Raw genomic sequence first — 24568 nt, 5'->3', positions numbered from 1 at the left:
TGTGGGCCTACTGATCACCTGCTAAGCTCTGAGTCAACTCAATGAAGTGTTGAGGGGATGGCAGGGGCTCCTGAAGGCCCCCTCCCCTTATGTAAACTTCTGTTAAACTGAGGGAAGCACATAGGTGATAACTTCCTTAAAGGCAGTGACATCACCCCATTTCTGGATACAGCAAATTCCTCCCTTATCTGTAAGCCTTCCCCCACTTCTCCTTTTTCATTTTTAATGAATGTACTGGAATGCACATTGAGCATTTTACAGCCATTTGCCGGGGGAGATACTGAGCCCACTTATGAGGTCTGCACCTTCTTCCCCTCCCACCAACTCACACCAGTTGAACCAGGCTACGTCATCAGTATCCATGTTTAAGCAAAGCTTAAATTTCCAGCAACTTGCACTTAAATACAAGTTTGTTAGCCAAACAGTTTTGTCCTGAACCTGGTTGTGGTTGTGGGAAAGAGTTTAATGCTTAATTAAAGAGTAATTATATAGATTTTCCACAGTCTCCCTCGCCCAAATCCTTGTCTCTGCCACAAGTGTTCCTGGTCACATGATTCAGCAGATGCTTACAGGACTGGCAGGGCAGGGTGCATGGGGCATTTTCATAGTAGCCCTTTGTTTTGGCAGCATGTCCCTGGCAGAATCCAATATTACTTACAATATTGAAAGTGCAGTAAGGTCTGGAATCCAGTTACTTAACCAAACTCTTTCTTCAATGCTCTTTTTGCAAGAGTGTATATAGTCTATTTATATGCATTTCCAGTGACCCACCAGCACACTATCTTGGCAACCATGTACAAAATCAAAGGTTACATGAGAAACATAAGGAAATTGACCTTAGCACATAGCAACCTTAGGTAGTTATTTGCAGGATAAATGTTGACAAGACATTAGGCTACTCTTAGGGAAAGTTTGCTCGTTTTGCTCTGAAAAACAACCATATACCTTAGAGGTACTCTATACCATCCATCACTCTACAACCTAAGTGCTTCCCAAGTAAATTGATGAACTCAATCAGTAGTGGGTCCAGGATGCTTACTAATGATGTCGCCCATCATTGAGTCTACAGGTCATTTTCACAGGTGATGGGATGCCATCAGAGCTCACCACGAGTAAGGCATCTCCTGCAGTGAACCCTTTACTAAACTTGTAATAGTTGAAAATCAACTCAAAATGCCTGCCTAGGCTTTTAAACTCCACAACAAATAAGCAATTTGTCACATGCTTTAACTGAGGGTGTAGTCAGTTTATCAGGTCCTGACCTGTGTCTGGGTGTTTTGAGTTAGGACCAGGGAGCTTCTCTTCTATCTCAGCTTCACCCAGCACTGCTTCATAGACGAAGCAGGCAGGACTTCTCATCTCACTTGACTGGATACTGCCTCCCTCCTGGCCTTTCTAGCTGCTAGGTGTAGGAGCGAATCTTGCTGATGCTGTGTATAGCAGCGCCAAAGCGGTCTCTTTAGGCAGTCTTCTTAGAGTATGTGCAACATGCCTCAGGTGGCACGTGACCAGGATTCATCACTGAATTTGGCCTGCTGGTTGGATCTCAACTCACTGCCCCTTATTCCCAGGTGACACTTTTCTTTAGCTGGGTATGTCAGGGCACCAATGCCTCCAGCAGAGGGCAGAGAGTCTGGTACATCCTGTCACACACAGATTCTAGTTATCATTTTCTTAACATGCAATGGGGCCAAAAGACAGTATGGGAAGGTGGACATGTTTGCCTCTTTCTGCTTTTTCAGTATCCTCAAAAGCAAATGGAACATCTTAAATTCTGCATCCATCTTTTTCTGTGAAATAGGACACAAGCTCCAGATGTCAGAGAATATGTGAGACAAACCATAATAATGAAATGGAGAGAAATAGATTAAAAAATGATGTCTAAGGCTATATCTACACTTATGGCGGTGTATACAGCATAGGCACTACACATGTAGCTACATGCTGCAGTGACAGGCAGACTGCATCTACACTTATCACTGTGGTGTGTAGCTACACATGGCAGTGAAAGGCTCTGGCATCAGGACTCTACACTGCTAAAAATAGCACCATAGACACTGGAGACACTGCTTGGGCATGTAGAGAGCCATGTACGAGATATGCATTTGAGGTCTAGGTGTGTACTCACCTAAGCTGTGCCTCACCTTCTACACTGCTTTTATACCCATGATAGGTAGTTATGCAGAGTCTGTACTCTACAGGCTGTCATTAAGTGTAGCTGAAATCATAGACACTTTCAAAAATATACATATAATATATCAAAATGAGAAATTAAAAATATGATCCTGATGGAAAAATGCGTGTTATGCCTTTATCAGAGTACTGCACTTATGAATTCTGTATGGGTCTTACTGTAGCACATCAGCCAAATCCAGTACTCCTAAAATGTCAATATGTGATAGTAAAGAGTAAAATATGAAGGACGTTGGGGGGAGGAGGGAGGATCCAACTTTAACTAGAGCTTCACAAGCTGATTCCAAAAGCAAGGTGTGAAAGAGTTAGAAATATGGCAATGTAAGTATGTCCTTGGTCAGTCTTTCAAACTTTTCTACATACAGTATGATGGATTTTTTGTTTTTATTTGTTTGTTAATTTTTGTCATGACTCTCAGTTTTGTTCTTGACATTTAGGAGCTGTGGATTTGGTTGATTTGCTGCATAAACACCTATGCAGAATGTATAAGAGAGCTTTGTTGCTAAAGAAGACATAAAAGGAGATGCTTTTTCCCCAATGACTATATTTGTAATTTGTTTTAAAATGAGAAGTCTAAACAAAAAATAAGTCCTCTTTGGATCAGGTATATGGCCTCACATGTTAAATATCAGGAGGGCAAAACTTCCAGAGTCCTTACCCAAAGAAATCCACAGATAATGATAAAAATATAAAGTAATAAATCTTGTTTAGGAAAGATCTATAACTGCCATTATCATATCACTTCTCATATTCATTGTATTTTTCTTTCTTTATTCCTCTTGTATTTTGGTCAAACAGTTCTCTTACCTTTACTTTCCGATAATTAGCTATGTACAAATTACAGTTCAGTGTGATGGGAAAGCTTGAGAGTAGCTATTGGTCGAGCTAACTGTCCACTTATAACCCACTCTGCTACAAGAACATTAAAACTCTGTAGGACACAAGTTCATAATTGTGCACATGGAGGTCATTTTGCTCCAATGTTTTATTAGATTAATTCTTTACAAGTTATTATTACAGCCTAATTAGACTACACAAGCTGGAGCATTTTGTATTTAAAATACTATTTTCTGTATATTTATATTATACATATATGAAAGAACTGGTAAATATGGTATCAGGGTGGGCATCTGCGTTTGAAGACCAGGGTTTGAAAGTAAACACAAAGAAAACCAAAGTTATACAAGTACAAAGGTGGAAGAAGAGTTGCTGACTGAAGTTTCAGGAGACAACCTGAAGCAAAAGAAAGAATATGTGTACTTGGAAAGTATGTTTAGTGCCATCAAAGAGAGATCTGGAGAATTAAATGAAGAACCCATATGTGTGGGCAGCAGTGAAAAAGGTGGCTGGAGTACTTGTTGGACTGATAATTAAGGAGCTACTGTAAGGAAATATGTATGTTTCATGTATTTGTTCCTGCCTGCTCCATGGTTTGGAAATGATGGAGAAGGAAGAAAAGAAAATGCAGGTAAGTAGATAATAATATTATTGAGGATAATGGCAGGTAAGTGGAGAACAGGTACGGTCTGCATTGAAGAAATTACGGGGGAGAACAACTTGGAACCCTTAGTGAAAGGCTGGAGAGCACACGTTTGAGGTGGGATGGACATATGATAAGAATAGGAGAAGAATGACCAGCAAAGAAATCATGGGAGGAAAATGACAGCAAGAAAGGATGTGGGCAGGGCCGGCTCTAGGCACCAGCAAAACAAGCTGGTGCTAGGGGCTGCACATTTCTAGGGGTGGCATTAAGACGCCGGCCATGCTGCACCTAGAAATGTGCCCCCGCCACCCCAGCTCGCCTCCACTCCACCTCTGCCTGCTCCCCTGAATGCGCCACCACCACTCCACTTCTCCCCCCTCCCTCCCAGGCTTGCTGCGCGTGAAACAGCTGTTTGGCATGGCAAGCCTGGGAGGGAAGGAGGAGAAGCCGAGCGGCGGTGCGCTCGGGGGAGGTGGCGGTGGCGGAGCGGAGGTGAGCTGCGGCGGGAAGTGGTTCCTCTACCCCTGTGCTCCCCCCCCCTCGCTCACTCTGCTCCGCCTGCTCCCCTGAACGCGCTGCCTCTCCCTCGCCTGAGAGGGAGGGGGGAGAAGCGGAGCGGCGGCGTGTTCAGGGGAGCAGGTGGAGTGGAGGTGAGCTAAGATGGGAGGTTGTGGGGGCGGGAGGAATGCAGCACGCCTGGGGGCAGAGTTGGGACGGAGCTGGGGGCGGGGGGCACAAAAAAAAGCGGGGGCAGCCAGAAAATTTTTTGCTTGGGGCAGCGAAAATCCTAGAGCCAGCCCTGGATGTGGGAGACCAAGGACACAATGGAAAGTCTCAGTCAAAAGAAGTTTTAAGTTAAAACGACTGCAACTCCAAAACCTATGAATCCATGCCATGAAATAGAAAGAGTGGCAAAAAAATGTGGCACTATGACCCCATGTAAATGGGAAAGAGAGTTGAGAAGTGAAGTGAAGTAATATATGTGTATACAGAAACAAATTTGTGGTGAAGATTATTATTATGATTTTAAAGTCAAGCACTCAAAATTAGGAAATGCCAGATTTAGATGTGTACATTATGTTTCAGTGTTTAATTACATGATCTCATAGGGTTTTTTTCCCCCACTGGACATCTGCCTCATGCAATACACAGAATGGACCTTGCTTAATTAATGAGCAGTTATTCAATATATAGTTATGAGCTGGATGAAACCTTGTTATGGATTGGGTTAAAACCCCATTGAAGTTGATAGGTGTGAACTTATCCTTCAATTAACATAACTGTAAACATAAACACCACCTAACATAAAAGATGTGTGAGGCTGCCCAGGAGCTTTTGGACAGAGTATTTGTGACCCAATGCACCCCTGAATTCACATCCTATACGCTATGGTAATAATCTTTGTGAAAAATATGCCTTGTGTGGTATCATTTGAAAACTAATAACTCACTAGCCGATACTATGGTGAAATGTATGCATCAACATTATGTGTAAAGTTATGAAATCCCCCCTGCATGATGTTAAAGGCACATATTCAAACTCACATACCCCTGGTGAAGTAGAACTGGTCAAAGAGGCATCCCTTAAACAAAGTGATGTGTGTTTACCTCAATTTCTATATAAGCTGTAAACAGAGCCCTCAGATGGTGGGGAAGAAAGATGACAAAGAAAATCTGCATTTCAGCATAAACAGGAGAAAAGCAACAACATGACACTTCTTCCTCCACAAGACTCCATGTCTCCTTGCTCTCAGCTGGAAAGAACTTTAACTAGGGGCACACTCAGGAAAATAATAAGAAGTCCTTGTGGCACTTTAGAGACTAACTCATTTATTGCTTTTTAAAGAAAAACTATAAAAGGGAGGAGCAAAACCACCCCACATTCTCTTTCCCTGTCCATCTCTCTCTTTTCACCGAAGACAATAAAAGGCACCCAAGAGCAGGGATGAGAGAACCCCTCACTAGTCTGGATTGCACCCCAGAATGTCATTGTATTATTTTGGAAAGATGTGTATGAGAGTAAGAGAGAAAATACAGATACTGGGGTCACAGACAAGAATATAGAGAAAGAGACAGAGGAAAAGAGGCAAAAAACAAGTGAAGCAGGAGCCAGTAAGCATAGTGTGACTCTGGAAAATACGCTTGACAGACAGTTTTTGAGTCTTGTGTTGGCTAAAAGAGATTGGGGGGCTGGTAAAGAGAGATTATGAGGAGAGATTAAAAAGAGTGGGATTTATCAATATGGAAAAGAGATCACTAAAAAGGGATAAGATAGAGGTCTATAAAATTGTGGCTCGGGTGGAGAGAGTGAATAGGAAGTGTTATTTACTCCTTCATATTACACAAGAACCAGGGATCACTCTGTGAAATTAACAGGCATCAGGTTCAAAACAAACAAAAGGAAAAATATTTATTCAGAGTGTACCCTCAGCCTGTGGAACTCATTGCCCTGGGATGCTGTGAAGGCCAAAAGTATAAAAGGATTCAAAACAGAATTAGATAAATTCATGGAGGATAGGTCCATCAACGGCTATTAGTAAAGATGATCAAGGATGCAACTCCATGTTCTGGGTGTCCCTAACCTCTGATTGCCAGAAACTGGGAGTGGATAACAGGGAATGAATCACCTGATGATTGCTTGTTTTGTTCATCCCCTCTGAAGCATCTGGCATTGGCCACTGTCAGAAGACAGGATACTGGGCTAGATGGACCATTGGTCTGACCCAGTACAGCTGTTCTTATGTTTGGGTATGTCTACACTAGAAATGCTACAGTGGCACAGCAATGTAATTCTTCTGTCAACCTAGCACTGTCTTCACTGGGGCTTTGTGAATTTTTAACACCCCTGAGTAATGTAGCTAGTTCGTCCTAACTTTCTAGTGTAGACCAGCCATAAGAAACTGCTCCTTTTTGTTCATGGTCCTTCTGCATTCAGACACAGCTGACTTTGTACATTCCTTTTAAACAAACAAGGTTGCATCAAAGAAACATCTAGCTACCACCAATTTCTGCTCCCAGTTAGAATGCCCACATAGCCATGAACTTTGACTAACTGCTTGGGTCAAAATGGGGCAAGAAAATAGTTATTTTCTTCTGCACACAACTCAAATCCTGCTCTGAAGACAGAAGTATGAATTTTCTCACAGGCTTTTGTAGAAATATATTTCATAACTCTGGAGTGCTTTTGCACTCCTTCTGTATTCAACTTTTGCAACCTTAATAATGTTGTTCTCATAGTTTGTGTCTGTGATTTCCAAGGTTTTAACACACCATTGGGTCATTAGCAGGGTTGGATCCTTCAGATCTACACCACAGACCTTTGCCACTTGTGCTAACAAAGAAAGGGATAGCAATAATACTAGTCTGTCATCTTGTATGAGATCCAATCCTAGAGGGGAATGAGACATTTTGACACTGGGTTTCACATATACTTGTTTGACTGCAGAGAAGTCATGAGACTCAGGAATCTTAGGTTTCATTCCAGGCCCTGGAAGGAAGTATGCTGTGGTGAGCACAGAAAGAGATCTTGGAGTCAGTGTGGAAACATTTCTGAAAACATCCACTTAATGTGCTGCAGCAGACAAAAAAGCAAACAAAAAGTTGGGAATCATTAAGAAAGGGATAGATAATAAGACAGAAAATATCATATTGCCTCTATATAAATCCATGGTATGCCCACATCTTGAATACTGCATGCAGATGTGGTCGCCCCATCTCAGAAAGATATACTGGACTTGGAAAAGTTTCAGAAAACAAAAATTATTAGAAGTATGGAACAGCTGCCATATGAGGAGAAATTAATAAGACTGGGACTTTTCAGCTTGGAAAAGAGGTGACTAAGGCAGGGCATGATAGAGGTCTACAAAATCATGATTGGTGTTGAGAAAGTAAATAAGAAAGTGTTATTTACTCTCTCATAACACAAGAACTCGGGGCCACCAAATGAAATTAATAGGCAACAGGTATAAAACAAATAAAAGGAAGTATTTTTTTCACACAATGCACAGTCAACCTGTGGAATTCCTTGCCAGAGGATGTTGTGAAGGTCAAGATTATAACAGGGTTCAAGAAAGAACTAGATAAATTCATGTAGGATAGGTCCATCAATGGTATTAGCCAGGATAGGCAGGGATGGTGTCCCTAGCCTCTGTTTGCCAGAAGCAATGGGAGACCGGGGATGGATCACTTGATGATTACCTGTTCTGTTCATTCCCTCTGGGGCACCTGGCATTGGTCACTGTTGGAAGACAGGATACTGGGCTAGATGGACCTTTGGTCTGACCCAGTATGGCCATTCTTATGACTTTATTGCCCATTCTCCCCCACGCTTTATCTTTTCTTCCTCCCATGCCTACTATCTGTCCCCATCCCAGTCCCGCCTCTTCCCCACCCCTCACTTCTTCTCCGACTCACATTCTTTGACTGCTCAGTACCAATCTCCACTTCTTGTTTTTTTGTCCCAGTCCCAGTCTCCTTACCTAATCATTTCTAGTCTTCTCCTCCAGGCTTGCTGTCTCAGTCCTATCTTCCCTCCTCATTCTTTCCCCTTCCCCACTTGTCCAACCAGTCCCAGGCATCCCCCACCTGGCTCCTCATTTGATCTCTCCCTTATCCCCATTGACTCCCAATATCCCTCCTCCCTGGCCCATACCCCAGTCTCCGCCTTAACAGTTTCTTGACCCCATCTCTTTGTCCAGGCAGTCTAAATTCTCTCCTGACATCCCAGTTCCTTGCCAATCTTTGTCCCTATCCCCAACCCAGTTACCCCTTTTCTGGTTCCTAGTCCCAGTCTCCTTGTCTAGCCAGTTCCAGTCATTCACTTTACCCCAGCAATCCCAGTCTTCTTCCACAGCCAACTGGCTCCCTGCTGTTTTCCTCACCAGCACCTAGTCCTAACTTTCTTGTTCTGATTGTGGCCCTGATCCAGAAAATAAATGTGTAAATTTACTCATGTGAGTCGTTCTAGTGATAGATTAGTGGGACTATTCTAAGGTGGTTTAACCATCTTGCAGACCCAGTTCAAAACAGGCATTAGGTGAATTCACTTTAGAGATACATTTCATTTGGTAAAGTAAAAAAAAAAAAAAAAATAGGAATGCAAACCAAGAATTACACAAGCAAAAGAGTAAGCACAATATAGTCCATTATCAAAACAGGGGAAAAGCTTGCAATTTAATCATAACAACTTTGAAGAGGAAGAAACAATTTTACTGGGAAAGCCATACAGAGAATATTTTGTATAGATTTATTGTTGAAATAATGTAAATGGCTCGTTTAATATATTTACATTATAAAAAGCCTAACATTTATAATTCACTGAAACATTCAGCAGTCTTTTTCCCCAGTTTAGTGTCAATGTCTTTACAAGACACCAGACCTGCAATCTGTGTGGGCAGACTGTCTCTTGCACTAAGCCCAGCTGACTTTAATCAGGTGCCACAGGAATGCGGGAGCTCTACCTGCAACAGTTTGCAAGGTTAGAGCCAAAATTATTAACTGTCTCCAGTGCAATAAATTGTTTAGATTTTTTTAATGCTACATAAATTGCATTCTTGCCTCTAATTGCAAAGTTTATATCAAAGATTGGTGACAAACTATTAAGTAGAGAAACTTGAGATAACACAGAACTGATATAGGATTACTTAATTGTTTATATTTGATAGAATGATTAAATTTCATTAAAATGACTGTACCAGATATGGCTATGTATAAGTTTTGTAATGGGATAGTTAATTCTCATTAAAAGGGTTTAATTTTCTTTTTCTTCTGAATATCCTATACTCTGAAGTTTGTGCATTTATTTATGCATTGTCTTATACTGAGTGGAGGGCGAGAGGATAGATGGAATAATCATCACGGGGGATGGAAATGTGCCTGTTCTGGAATGTTTTAACTCTGTGTATATGAGTGCAAGACAAATGATTTGTAACATGAAGATTTTCTTACTAAAATCTGTAAAGTCACAGGCATATGGGAAGGGTTCAGTGCAGATCAGTGGGTTTGATTTCTGCAGTTATATATTCACATTCAAAATAAATGGCCAATTCAGTGACTTTATGCCATTCACTCATCTGCATTACCCACAAAACTATAAAACAAACCAACTAAAAATATATTCCTGGAATGTTCATGGCCTTAATGAACCAACAAGGGTAAAAGTCTTAAGATATTTCAAATCAATGGAGTATCAAATAGCAACATTGCAAAAGACTCACTTGATGGGAAATGATGTCAGTAGAATTAAGAAGATTGGATAGCTGGCAAAACATACATCCTTTTACTCCAAGAATAGCAGTACTTAACGAAAAGTACCATATCAGTTTATTAAGTCTTGGTGTGACCTGGAGGGCAAATATATCATGGCTACCCCTTTGAAGAAAACAAAACAAAAACATACTAGTTGTGCTGTCAGGAGTTTGGAACTCTGTTGTTAACAAGCATCTAGACAGATGCAAGGTTACAAGATCCAACATCAGTGGAGATTTTAACCAGCACAAATTCTTCATGGAGAAAATAAATCCAAAGGACATTTGACAAACCAGGTGGCCAAGCGATTACATTTATTCTTTTCAAACATGAGCTCATCATAAGAAGAAACAGACTGGTATTTTTGTTTCTGCTTCATTAGTTCTTTCTACATATGTAGAAAATATACTAATATTGAGTCATGTCTTAATTTTGATGTCATGTAAGAATTTTAAAACAGCAATATGGAGATTTAACACCTCCTTGCAGAAAGATTTAGCCTTTTATACTCAACACTGAAAAAACTCAACAATTGTATCCTGCTCTGTGAAAGAAAATTATGTTTGTGCTTATTCAGACTCTAAGCTATGAAAGTCATGGATGTGGGTAGAATGTTTGAATGATTTTACAAGGGGGGAAAAAAAAAGCAAAAGCCATTTGCCAATTAGTTGATGAAATGGAAAACTTAGAAACAACACATAAAATGACCTGAGTAATGAGGAAGTTTTACAGCAACTCATCTACATAAAATATAAAACATGGTCAATGCCTATCAGGCCAGATTAAATGTATGCTCCACAGAGTTAAGCAACCATACTAAAAATGGAAGAATAAAGCATGCAAAATATTAGCAAACACCATTAAAGCAGAGCAAGCTGCCAGCTCCATCTCCTTTGTCACTCTAGGAAATAAAAGTTTCAATAGCCTCTGAAATCATTAAATGTCAGGTCAGTACATTTTATCAGATCTCTTTTTATTTCATAAGGACACTTTGATGAAGTTGAATTGACTCATGAATGATGTCATCTTTACTAAATTTCAACCAGGTGATAGACATGGAGGTGATAAAGAATAATGGTATGCATGCTGAGATATAAAATCAGTTTGTGAATGCTGTATGGGGTCTGGTCAGTGAGAGGATGCTATTATATATTGGGGTTACAAGACTTCACTGTATGAATGCATTCACCTAACTTATGTTGGAGTGGGGTAGGGTGGAGTAATTATTATATGCCTATAATGCTGGAATTCAATGATCACTGTGCAGGAAGACCACAGGATGGGTCCCCAGATAAGCAATCTCCCAGTTTATGGGGCAATTACAAAACATGACATGCTCTTAGGCTGAAGTGTCAAGACTGGTTTGCCAAGCTGTGACAGGAGAGATCAAAAGAAGACTGAAGAGTTAAAATGTCTTTCTGAAGGGAGAAGGCAGGAGGGTCATTTATCAGCAGCTGTCAAGGCTGGGAGGGAAGACCTGAGCCTTTCCAGATCCAGGGAATAGTAGGACTTATGGAAAAGCTAGATATGCATACAGTCAATTTTATTGTCTTTAAGAAATGTTTTTATTCTTAAATAACTTCACTTTAAGGAGGCTGTTTGGTCACTAGTTACCAGTACCATTGTCGAGAAAATAACTGAACTGCAGGATCTGAGCCTAAGAGCTGGTCTACACTAGAAACTTAAATCAGCGTAGCTACGTCTCTCCAGGTAGTGAAAAATCCACAACCTGAGAGACATAGCTCTGCTGACCTAACCCCATCGACCTAGCTACTAGTTCTCGTGGAGATGGATTATAAATCTATATCTATGCTCGTGGGAGAATTCCTCCCATTGTTGTAGTGTCTACACTGGAGTGGTACAATGCACTGTGCTGCAATAGTTGCTTATGTATAGCCATATCCTATTGAGGTGATCATGGTTAGTACCAGGGGAGTGCAGACAAGGTCTGCTCTGCAAGTGGGAAAAAACTCACTGCTTTGCAAGTGGAAGAATTGCTTGATTGCTCTCAGAGCCAGATGACAGGCCGAGGCCTGAGTAAACACCAGGAGGACTCAGAGGTGAAGTTCATCCATTAGTTCTGACAATCAGCACTATGAATAACTGAGCATCAGTTCAGAAAAGAGAAAAACACATTTCAAGGTCTGACACCGAGTGAATCTCCAGGTACCCATCTGATTTTTATATGGTATTTCAAAAACATGGCTGGTATCATTTACCCTCAAAAGATTTGTCCCTGAACTATTCCAGGAAAGTAGTATTCTCCAAGATATTAAAAGTGCCTAAATCATTGTAATACTTAAGAAGGCAGAAACTTTCACATTATATCTTATCTGAAAATAGAATGGGAATTCTTAGGAAAGATACTCTTCAATCAAAAATGGGGCAAAACGAACTGTTTGTCTCCTACATCAAGCTCGGGTGAAGGATCACACGACCTTTTTCTATCAATGGATGCAGAAAATGCATTTGGCAGCATTAAATGGCCCTAACTACCCAATTTTTTTTAAAAAAGGCTTTGGGAAAGCCTTCCTTGAGTGACTTAAGACTTCTGTGTTTTTTACCATTAGCATCACTATTAACACAAGGCAGGGGTACTGCTCTTTAATTTGTCATAAGACCTCTTGGTATGCTGACCAGCCTAATAACTATTTAATTATTTTGCCTAAACAGCAGAGCCAATGGTTCTAATAAGAGTAAAATATTAGATTTCTGCATTTTCATTATTTTGTTCTAACGTCAGTAATAACAGCTAAATTCATTTAACTGTATGGATCATTGCACAGTAGTTTGTTGTAATTTTCTTCAAAATTCAGAAGGCTCAAGTTCAGCTTTCCAATATACCAATATCAACACAAGCTCCAAGATAAAACATCCAGCATATTCCAATCTGAACTTCCTTATTCTTGTCATTTACACCTCTGCATCATCAGCATAAAATTCCACATATAGGGCAAAGTTCTAGGCCTATAATTTTTCCATTAAAAAAAAATCAGTGGAAAACTGGGTTTTTGAGAAACATTTTGTAGGGGAGGGGGAATGAGTTATTTTGGGGGTTTGGTTGAAAAAAATCCTTTTTTTTTCCCTATTAAAAATTGGAATTTTCTGCAGAGGAAAAAAAAAATTTCCAACCAGTTTTACTACACTGTAATCTTACATTCTGCCCTGATTAAGGAACAGCACATTGTTGTGCTGCTCCAAGAAAAGAACAGTCACAATTGGGTTTTTGCCTTCCCCTTTGATTCCCAGTGGAAGTAGTAAATTGCACTAGACTTTTTCCTGGGGCAGTTTATTTTCCTCTCTGCCCTGGTACAGCTAGATCCCCTGTCCACTTCTGCCTACTACAGTTGGAAGGGGAATAGTAGCCCTATAGCAGCTGGGCTCCCCACAGACTGCTGCTTGTGGTCTGGGTAGGAAGAAAAGGAGCTCTCTTGTTTTCCTTATGCCTTTTTCTCTCCTCTGTGAGAATATAGAAAGACCTGGCACTTAATGCTGATCAAGGATTCCATAACATACAGGCATGGTATGATATCTACAATATATGAATGCAATCAATTCCAAAATGCACAAACATTCAGAAAATAACCTAAGACAAATATACTGACCCTATTCATTCTATTTCCAAGTTTTAAAGATGGATGAGAGAGGGAAAAAATACAAAAATACAAAACCCCTGAATTTTAAAACAGACACTGCCAAAATATTGGACCCCCAAATTAAAAATAAATAAATAAATAAAAGAGCAAATTTCATGCATTAGCCCTGGAATAAAAATATACCATGTCATTGGTGTTTAAATTACTTACTATTGAACCAAAAGTCGGTAGAGAAATGAAACTAACAATTTATTGACATAAAATGTCCAAAATGAGATTACAATTCTACTGAAGCAAAATCCAAGGAAGCTGTAGGCTCTCACACAATCATTGGCAATAACAATTATGGCAAAGAATCTGATAGATCCCACTGGTATTAGCAGCCACTAGAAGATTTCACTGGTATAAAGTTGATAGTATTTGACCAACTATACTTGACTAATTGTTTCACACTGCCACTATGATGGCCAAGTATGGTATTCACTTAGGGGCCTAATTCACAGCCCATTAACTCAAGGAAAAGACTCCCATTAACTTAACCGGGTTTTGAATCAGGCCATATATCAATTTCAACTGACCAAGGAAGCAAGGTTTCAGCTGTATCTTTTGGTATCACAGGGCACGTGTACGCTGGCAAAGTGACAGTGTGGCCGTTACAGCACCGCTGTAAGAGAGAGCGCTGAAGGAAAACCGCTGTTGTGTGTTCACACTGACAGCTGCCTGGACAATAGCATGTTCACGTTTGCGCTGCTATTCGGAGTGGTGCACTCTGGGCATCTATCCCACAGAGCACCCCTTTCTCATTTGCCACTAAGACTTGTGGGAAGGCAGAAGGGGTTGCGGAGCATCCTCGGTCCTGTTCGAATGCCCTGTGATGCATTGCTTCACATCCCAGCAATTCCTGTGCTTCCATCCACACTTGGCTGTTTGCACTGACCAACACATTACAAGTGGCAGTGGAGTTATCCCTTACACTACAAAGGCAAGAGGAGTGCGACATTGATCTTGCCACGAGTAGTAGCTATAACACGAAAATACTTGTGGCATTCACGGAGGTGCTGACCATAGTGGAACGCTGCTTTTGGGCTTGGGAAACAAGCACTGAGTGGTGGGATCACATTGTGATGCACATGTGGCATGATGAGCAGTGGCTGAAGAACGTTTGCATGAGGAAAGTCACATTCATGGGACTGTGTGATGAGTTCGCACCAGCCTTGTGGTGCAACAACATGAGAACGAGAGCTGTCTTGTCACTGGAGAGGAGCGTGGCGATTCCACTGTGGAAGCTGGCTACTTCAGACTGCTACCAATCAGTCGCTAAGCAGTTCGGAGTGGGAAAGTTGACCATTGGAGTCATGTTGATGCAAGGCCATTAATCGCATCCTGCTCTGAAAGACTGACTCTGGGAAATGTGCATGAGATTGTGGATGGCTTTCCACAAATGGCCTTCCCTAACTGCGGAGGGGCAATAGATGGCACATACATTCCAATTCTGACACTAGACCACCTAACCACCGAGTATATTAATTGTAAGGGGTATTTCTCAATGGTTCTCCAGGTGCTTGTGGATCACCGTGGGTGTTTCACAGACATTAACACAGACTGGTCCGGAAAGGTGCATGATACACGCATCTTTTGGAACACTGGCCTGATCAAGAAACTGCAAGCAAGGACTTTCTTCCGGGACCAGAAAATCACCATAAGGGAAGTCAAAATGCCCATTATGATCCTGGGAGACCCCGCCTACCCCTTAATGCCATGGCTCATGAAGCCATACACGGGGCAACTTGACAGCAGCAAGGAGTGGTTCAACAACAGGCTGAGCAAGTGCAGAATGATAGTGGAGTATGCATCTGGCCGTTTAAATGACTGCTGGCAATGCCTGAATGGGAAGCTGGACATGGCTGATGACAATATTCCTATGCTTATAGCCGGGTGCTGTATGGTCCATAATATTTGTGAAGGGAAGGGTGAAAGCTTCACTCAGGGCTGGAACACAGAGGCTCAGCTCCAGGAGGCTGAGTTTGAACAGCCAGAGACCAGGGCTATTAGAGGGGCCATAAGGACCAGAGATGCTTTGAAGCAGCAATTTGAAGCTGCAAGCCACTAATATTTGTTGCTATGCTCGGGTTTGCAGTGCTTGTAATGCTAGGAGGAGATTGATGCACATGATGCAATTTTTTGTATGTTGCTTTGCAGTGCTCTTTTTGCTTTCACTTAATAGAATAAAGATTGCTTTCAAACAAACAATCCATTTATTGAAAGACAACAACCAGAGGAGAGAGTCAAACAAAAAAAGTCATCAGCAGGGAGGGGGCTGGGAGAATGGAAGGAATGGGTGAATGGAAGGTCTCAAGAGGAGGAAGTGTCCTGGGATGGCTACAGATTTGTGTACATTCAGAGATCATAACCAACCTTCTCCTTTGAAGTACGATGCAGAGGGTGGTGTACTTCAGCAGGGTCAAACTGCAGATGGATGGGTGGCGAGTGCAGTGGGTAGTGGGAGTCCACACTGCTGGACTGTGAGGAGGGAGGGGTGGAATGCTGTGGTAGAGAGTGGAGCCAGGAGGTTGATAAGAGTGTGTTGGTGGTGCATGGGAAAGAGTTTTGTGACAGCGGCTGCAGGGGAGGCGCGGAGCTGCTCGGGATGAAGAGCTAGTATCGCCTGCAGCGTGTCTGATTGGCGCTCCATAACCATTAAGTGCTGCTCCTTAGTTCTTTTTGGACGCTTTCTAACTCTTCGCAACCATTTTGCCGCCGATAACAAAGAGGGAGGCTGGGCTCCCAAGTTCATCTCTGTGAATTTTAAAATGCAACCCTTTACAGAAGCAGGATTATTTGAAACAATACTGTTTCAGTGCTTTAAAACACAGCCAGTACTCACACACCTGTCACTAACTGGCTGACCCCAGGCAAGCGTACACAAGCCACAAGACCCCCAAAATGGTGAGAAGCCGCAGGGGCAGGGTAAATCACTGTTCCTGGACCCTACTGTACACTGGGCACGTGGCTCTTGGAGAGAGCCAGCACTGTAGGGGCGGCTGATAATCACTCCTGTCCCCACACTTTCCACAGGAGGTGATCATTATGGAAGATATCTCACTGCTGTGGGTGAGCAGGGAATCAAGAGAGGGTCTTCTCCAAGCCGGCGGCTTCCGCCCTAGCCCCTATGTGGCTAGCCTGTGTACAGCTATGGTGTCTCCCCACCTACCCACCCTCAACCCATGATGGCACAGTGGCATGGGAAAGTTACTGTTAATGGGGCAAGAAACAAAGCAGCTCTGCCGAGGAACCTGCAGCAGCAGATTACCCACGACAGTTTCCTGGAGATCTCTGAGGGTGATTCCCATGAAGTGAGGGAGTGTATCAGCCTGTTCCACCGCTCAGGCTAGGCATGAGGTAGGAGACAAGCCTGCTTTCTGCAACCCTCCTGCCCCCAACAACTCGCTTCAGCAATTCCCAAAATCAAATCCACTTACCAGGGGCCTCTTCTCCTGTTTATGCTTCACCAAGATCTGACTGCTGTTATTGGCTAGGCTCCTCTGGGGTAGAAAAGAGCTCCTGACTGCATGCATCGCTGGCCTCCGAGTCATCCTCTGCCTCTGGTTCCCCTTCCCCTCTTCATCCAAGATTGTCTTCTCCTGGCTTGGTCCACTCTTGACTGGCAATGAAGCATCCACAGGGGACTTTGCAATGGAGGTGGGGTCACCACTGTGTATTGCGTCCAGGGCTTTGTAGAGCCAATGCCTTGCAGCAGGCATTCTGCAGCTCCTTCACTTTGAACCTTCACAGCAATGTGTCCCGGTCATGGCCCTTTTCTATCATGCATCTAGAAATCTGTCCATAGGTATCATAATTCTGACAGCTGGAGCGCAGCTGGGATTGGACAGTCTCCTCTCCCCAAATGACGATGAGGTCCAGCAGCTCAGCATTGCTCCAAGCAGGGGATCACCTGGTGCATGGAGCAGGCCTGGCCACCTGGAAAGATGCGCTGAGACCACTGCACACATTACTGAGTAAACAGGAACGGGACTTTCAAATTTGCAAAGGAATGTATGGGGTTGGGCTGACAGTTGGTCACCTGAGGGCAGGGCAGTAGAGTTCAAACCAATGGCCAAAGAGTTGAGAACAGGCATTGTGGGACACCTCCCGGAGGCCATTCGCAGCGCTGTAATCACCACGGTGTCCACACTGGCACTGCAGTGCTGCAGCCACGGCGCAGAAAGCTCTATGCCTCTGGTCAAGGTGTATCTTTTAAGAGCACTGCATTGGCACAGTTTCTGTGCACTAAGTAGCTTGGCAGTGTGTACACCTCGGGAGTTACAGCGCTGAAAGCTGCTTAACTAATCACAAACTTGCCAGTGTAGATGGAGCCACAGCACCAGCCTTGCTGGGCAGGCTTTTGCCCTACTCAAACCAAAGAGAGATGTTATGGCCTGATGGCTTTTTGTAACCAGAAAGAGATCATTACAGAACCAACTTCTTATTTTCATGACCTGCAATTTCTGAATACAGTTTGTGTTGGGGGAGAGGGGAAATCTCTGCAGAAAAGATATTGGATACTACAGACTCACTCTCAAAAGGTTTTTCTTACCGTAACCTAATTCCAAGTACATCTAATAAATCATTCCCTGCCCCCAGTAAGAGATGAGAGAAAGAACCATAATTGTTTTACTTCTTATACTTAAATGGGGACAGTGTTAGTGATTATTTACTTTCTATTTAGAATCACCATATACCCAGCTGGCATTATGCAAGTGGTTTGCAATAATGGAAAATCTATTTGCTTTTATTAGAATGTAAGATACTCAACTACTATAAAACTTACTGTCAAACTAGTGCTGGCTTAGCATAAAATGATCTAAGATGTTTTTTATTTTATTATGTTAAACAGATTCTCTGAGTTCAATTGTTCTTCAGTGGATGATTATGGAGATAATAAGCCAATTATCACTGTTTTAATTGCTAAAGTGTGAAGAATCAATCATTTATAAGTAGTGAAAAACCTAAGTCAAAACATTCTGAACACCCATTAAACCTAGTACTGTACTTTACTTATGTAGTGAGGAGGGCTTTATTACACTACACTAAAAATACCACATTTGTTTGTTTTTCGTCAGAACACAAAGACAAAAAATTAAGAGGGGGAGATTCTTAGCTGGTGTATTTCAATAGAGTTCTGTTTAAGCTAGTGGAGCAATGCTGATTTGAACAATCTGAAGATCTAGTCTGGAGTTACAATCTATTGTTTGTGTTATGTTAATTAACAGAACTAGTTTAGTCCTTAATCTATACTGAATATCATAAAGTTACACACTATGCAGTTCTTTGAGCAAGTTATATTACCAGTCATTACAGATATGGAGACAGATTTATAATACCGATGGGTCTATACAACAGTGGCCTTCTACAACAGCTTACGTGGGAACGAAACAAGTACAAGTACATTCAGGTTTTCTTAGAGATGGGAAAATGTGGTGCTGTTTCTGCCTTCACCTGTCTTAGGGATAGGTGAGTCTTTACATTTAAGACTGTAACAATGACCAGGAATACCCAGGGTTATGAGGCACTTCGCTAACACACACTTTTAGCATTGGGAAGCCTGGTCGGTGCCTGCCAGAGTTCAGCTCCTTGACTCTCCCTGCCACCAGCAACGCAAGCATACCTCTCTCACCTCAGGAAGGCTAGTGATAGGCATGCTCCAAGTCCTGAGTCCTCTGAGTGTGCAGCCCCTTAGCCACTGGAAACTCCAAGAATTACCAGATCTTCTGTTCTCAAACAAACTATAGCCCACAGCTTACCGGTTACACCTTAGAGCACAGCCCCATGTAACAATGCAGCACTGGATATATTTATAGTGAAAACAAGAGATTTGAATGATAGCAGAAACGGTTAATGGAAATCAAAGGGTGGATATCAAATAAAATCATAATGCATTCTAGAGCCTAAATGCCACTAACAAGATGCCCTCATCTTACACCATTTTCAAACCAGGATGGCTGAGACCTTCCTTTCATGATATCAAACCTGCTGGCAGCTTGTCTCCCCAGATGGAGGATGCCAGGGCATCTTCCGGCACCCCTAGATATACCAGACTAGTCCTTTGTTCTTCATCACTAATACAGTGCTCCCTCTCCACTGTTTATCTCTTCCTTTTACTTTTCTTTCTGAAGCCCCACAATCCCTTCATTAGTATTTGATTCAGTATACAAATAGGCACCCATTGTAAGCCACCCAATACACAATGGTCAACCAAGGAGATAAGTGTCTCCCACCTAATATCTGGTGCAATTTGACTTAAGGCACACTACCGTTGGGTGATCTGCCTTTAACTACAAGGCCTTAAGAACATAATTTTCAAAATATATATTTATCTCCTTGCACATTATCTGCACATACATTTTGTAAAGATTATGACCACCACTGTGACACCGACTTTTAGTAGAAACCTTGCATAGACATTCTCTGGTGAACTGGAACATAAATACCAGACTCAGAGGAATCTTATAACCCTTCTGCACCCCTGTACCCTCTGTCATTTGGCATCAAGCGGCCCTTAGGTCACAGAGAATGAATGAGAGACAACATTCAGATAGTAATGCTAATTGAGTAAATCCCTATTTATAAAACTTCCAGGTATATATTCAAAATGTTAGACAGAGAATTAACTCTTGAAAACTTGAAAATGAGGAAAGTTATGTAAAATTATGTAAAAATCCTCAGTAGCAGATTATTGTGCTTTATCACTTTCACCGTGTAAGGTCTTTACATGTACTGAAGGTGTTACTACAGATGTTAGACACTGTGGGCTCATACATAGTCTAGTCCTGTGTTCGAGATAGAAAACTTTGAGGTTTTACCGTGGTAGCAAGTAGGTCTTTCCTCATCAAGGAAAAAGGAGGAGACAAATCCTATCTCCAAATCAATGTCTTCCTAAAAGTGAACTAGAAATACAGAAAAGCTGGTGAGAAAACTTTTGCTTTGTAGCCCTATCCTAAGAGATGTTGGACAGCATAATTTTCTATCAAAGTCAATGTGAGTCGCAGATACTCAGTACCCTTCAGGAAGTTCTGCAATCTCAAGTATTCAAATTTTTGGCTCAAGCAAACCTGAATTCCAAGCCTTTTGAGGTTTGACCTTTGAATAATCCTGCTGCAAGGAGATTTTTCAGACACACTTTGCAGACTGAAGTGAATTTACTTGTTCAGAAAAGCATACTAAATTTTGCTTACACCAAACCAGACTTGTTATGGTTCACATATCCCTAGAAATAATTTGTATGTTCTTCTGAAGGACTGAAAATCTAATTGGCCATTTCAGATAAAGATCAACAAATTGAACAACAAGCTATAGTATCTCTAGAGCTTTTAGAGTTTGATTTGCTCTTTACAAGTATTCATATGCAAGAATTACACCCTTCCATTGCAGAAAACTACTTTTCATTTCCACAAAAAAAAAAAAAAGTTGACGGTGAAAATCACTAAATCAGATGGTTCCATTTTTCCATAAACACTTAATTTCAGTTTGTTCCACAGGAAGATTTGCCCCCCCCCCCAAGAATATTTATTTACAAATTATCACTAACACAAACTGATACTTATTATCTTAGTAAAGATTTGGGAGAGGATCCTGGAAATACTTCTTACGCAAATGGATCATATTTACTTTTTATGCTGCACTGTAGACCAAAATTCATAATTCTTTAAGTATTGCACTATTAATCATGTTTATTATGGTATTGCCTAGGAACAAACTAAGATTAGGATCCCATTGTGCTAGGCATTGTACAAATACAGTAGAAACACCTGCCACAAAAAGTGTACAATAGAAATGGAAAGACAGACAAAGGGTAGGAGAAAGAGCTATAACATACATACAGAGATCCTCAAATTCTTCAAGATTAAAATGTGCTTGCAAACTAAAACTATCCTTCTCACTGTATTGACTTATGAAATATTTGTACATTGTTGTGAAACTTTATATTGCCCTATCATCTGCACAAAAATAAAACAGCCAGGGTTTTACACTTTCTACTTGGGGCTGACAAAAAAAAAAAATCCCTTAGGCTGGAGCGATATTTAATTGAACTCACCAGTCACTAGCAACCTAGACAGAAGACTTTACATTATTCAGTGGCAGGTTCATGAAAAGAAAGCACAGATGGAAGTTGATTAGCTTCAATGAACAAAGATCACTTTGGGACCAGAAGTGTTCTGCTTTTTTTCCATTTGCACTCCTGTCTCTGTCAGTCATATCTGGATATCACAGATGAATAAATTAGTTGGTGAAAATGGAGATCACATGCCACAAAAAGTGCAGGTATCCATGGAGAAGAAAGGTCACAAATATACAATAAATCCTGTGCTACTATTTTTTTTTTTAAGTTTAGAAACAGCTCTCTAATGTTGCAGGAACTCTACACTAATCTTCCAAAGGTACCATGCTGCATATGTCCAAAGCAATCCAAGAAAGTACTATACCGCATCTGAACAGCTGTTTACTTCCTATTATAGTGCTGAAGAGGAAATTGAGCTATATGTGTTTTTTTATTGGCTTAGGATACCTACCTACTATCTGAAATTACTTATATTTCCATATCCATTATGTGAATAGGCTGTGGAAATTGTAGTTTCAGGTTTCTTGTGGCACCTGCACACTAATGCAGATAGTGTGTGAACTCAAATCCATTGGAAATAATTATATGAGATCACTCACAACATTACGTTTGATGCATTAAGTCTATTACCTCCTCACAGAGATCTCTGTCCCCACTTCTGTGAGCTCTCTCTTCAATAGTGCTGAGATCAGGGATAGAAATTCACCTCTTATTTAATTATAATAAATCTGATAGTTCAGGGTAAAAGCTGCTCCCAAGTAAAATCAACTTCCTGTTGATAACAGACTTGCTGATCTCATCTAAAACAAGACTGGCATATTTTCCCCTTCCATAATAGCAAATGTCAGCATGAAAATGCACTCACTGATCATCAAGGAAAGCTTGTGCTTTCCCCTGCAAGTAGAAAGTCATTTGTATACATTAGTTATGAAATAGTGCATCAAGTTAACATGCATGCTAAACATTCTTCCATATCAGGCCTACATAGCAATACTCCTTGATTATGAAAGGTTCATCCACACTTTTAAAACACCCATCACATATTAAAAGGTGAGCTATATGGTTTTGTTACTTATTTCTCAAATATGTAAGATTACAAAACACTGACAGAATATTAAAACAAATGTGCATATACATTCTAACAGGCAAAGAATTGAACATCCAAATGTTCATACAGCCACCTCAGTTACATTCACAAATTGAGTAACTGCCTGTAAAAATGACAGTAAGTCATTTGAATGCAAAATTAGCACACTTGCACATGCTCTTGTAATAACTATGTATGTAAATTAGATGCAAAATTGCATGCATATTCTGCATGTGAAATGTCATATCTAACTATTTAATCAGCAAGTACTGAAGTTTGAAATATTTGTTTTATTTTTAACAAACTAGCTGAAAGTCAGTTATTCCTTCCTTTTCTATCAAAATCTTAGTTCACTGTTCCATATTTCTGCTACAACAGTTAACATCACAACCACTTAAAACAGTGTAGGCAGAACTTCTGATTAAAGATGGACAAATAAGAACCCTCACTTCTCATCAATCTTCCTAATACTGTGTACTCTGGTGCCTTTAAATCTCTGAAAAGGCAGATCTGTGGGTCTGGCCCCAGGCACCCCTGTATTCACACTACTGCAGAGATTTTTGTACAAAGTATGCCTTGTGAGGTATCATTTGAAAACTAATAACACACTGATCAATAATATCATAGTCCAATATATGTACCAATGTTGCATGTGAAATTATAGTTTCTCACTAATATTATGCTTTAAAGTCTGTTACTAAAAGGTGTTTAAACCAGGCATGTTAGGGAGAGCTGATAAACAGGTTTTCTTCAGACAAACAAAAGATGTCAACACCTCAAACCAGGTGTGACCCAAATTGAATGGGCTAATCATTTGTACTGAAGGGTTCAGCAGGAAGAAATCATTTGAATAGTAGCAACCAGAATGGAGCCTTATCATCCAGGACTCCTGGCTCTTTTATTCAGCACAAAACTAATGAACTTCATCTGGGATACCCTTAAGAAGAATACATTTTAAATGTTCACTGAACTATAAAGGGGGCGGGGGGAGCTAACTCCTAAGTTTCCTTCACTTTAAGGAGACAAAGAAACAAAAGAGTTTCATCTCTGTGAGGGATCCTGGCTAGGAAAGGTGACTGTGGGTGAGAGAGCCCATCTTGAACAAAGACTGTACCTTGCTAGATTAATTTTTAGACTTCTAAATGCATGTTTTCACTTTTATTTGCTTGTATCCACCTCTACCTTTATTTTTTTTAAAATTTGGTATCACTTAATTCATGCTCTTTTGTTAATAAGTTTGTTTTGCTCCCACAATAAATGATCAGTGCTGGATAAGTTCAGTAAAATGTGTGCTTCTAGAAAGCTGGCAGTCGAAATATTATATTGTCTCTGTAGAGGCAGTGAACCTAACACTTTTTCTCTGAGGGTCCAGTGAGTAGGACTGGACTTTGCAGGAGGATAATTTTGGGACAAATTCTGGGCTGGAAGGGTACTCAGGTCAGCTTGCAAGGAGTATCCAAGTTGGGCACAACTAGGGTGAGGCTTGTGGACTACTGGCAGAGTCTTGGGGTCAGAGCTCTGAACCAAAACTGCAAAACATCCAGGTTTGCAAGGCAGATGTTGATGGAACCCGATACTGGCCTGGCTGAATCCTAAAACATCACAGTAGGATACATACTATTGTTCCCTCTGTGCCAGAGTGGGCTGTCCAGTTGTTCCCAGAAGAGGATTTTTGCTTGCATTATGCCAACTGGTCAACCTGGAAGATGAGAGCATGTTTGTAGTAGGTAGTGGACCAGCTGCTGGATCTTTGCTCTCCCCAGAACAACCCTATAGGTGGTAGGGAGCAGTGGTACATTTGGAAGAAAAAGATTGTGTGGTTTGGTGACCATGGGTGAGTCTCAAAAG

This window comes from Lepidochelys kempii, chromosome 8 (genome assembly GCF_965140285.1).
Source record: "Lepidochelys kempii isolate rLepKem1 chromosome 8, rLepKem1.hap1, whole genome shotgun sequence".
Taxonomy (NCBI): Eukaryota; Metazoa; Chordata; order Testudines; family Cheloniidae; genus Lepidochelys; species Lepidochelys kempii.
This window is presented reverse-complemented; position numbering follows the sequence as displayed.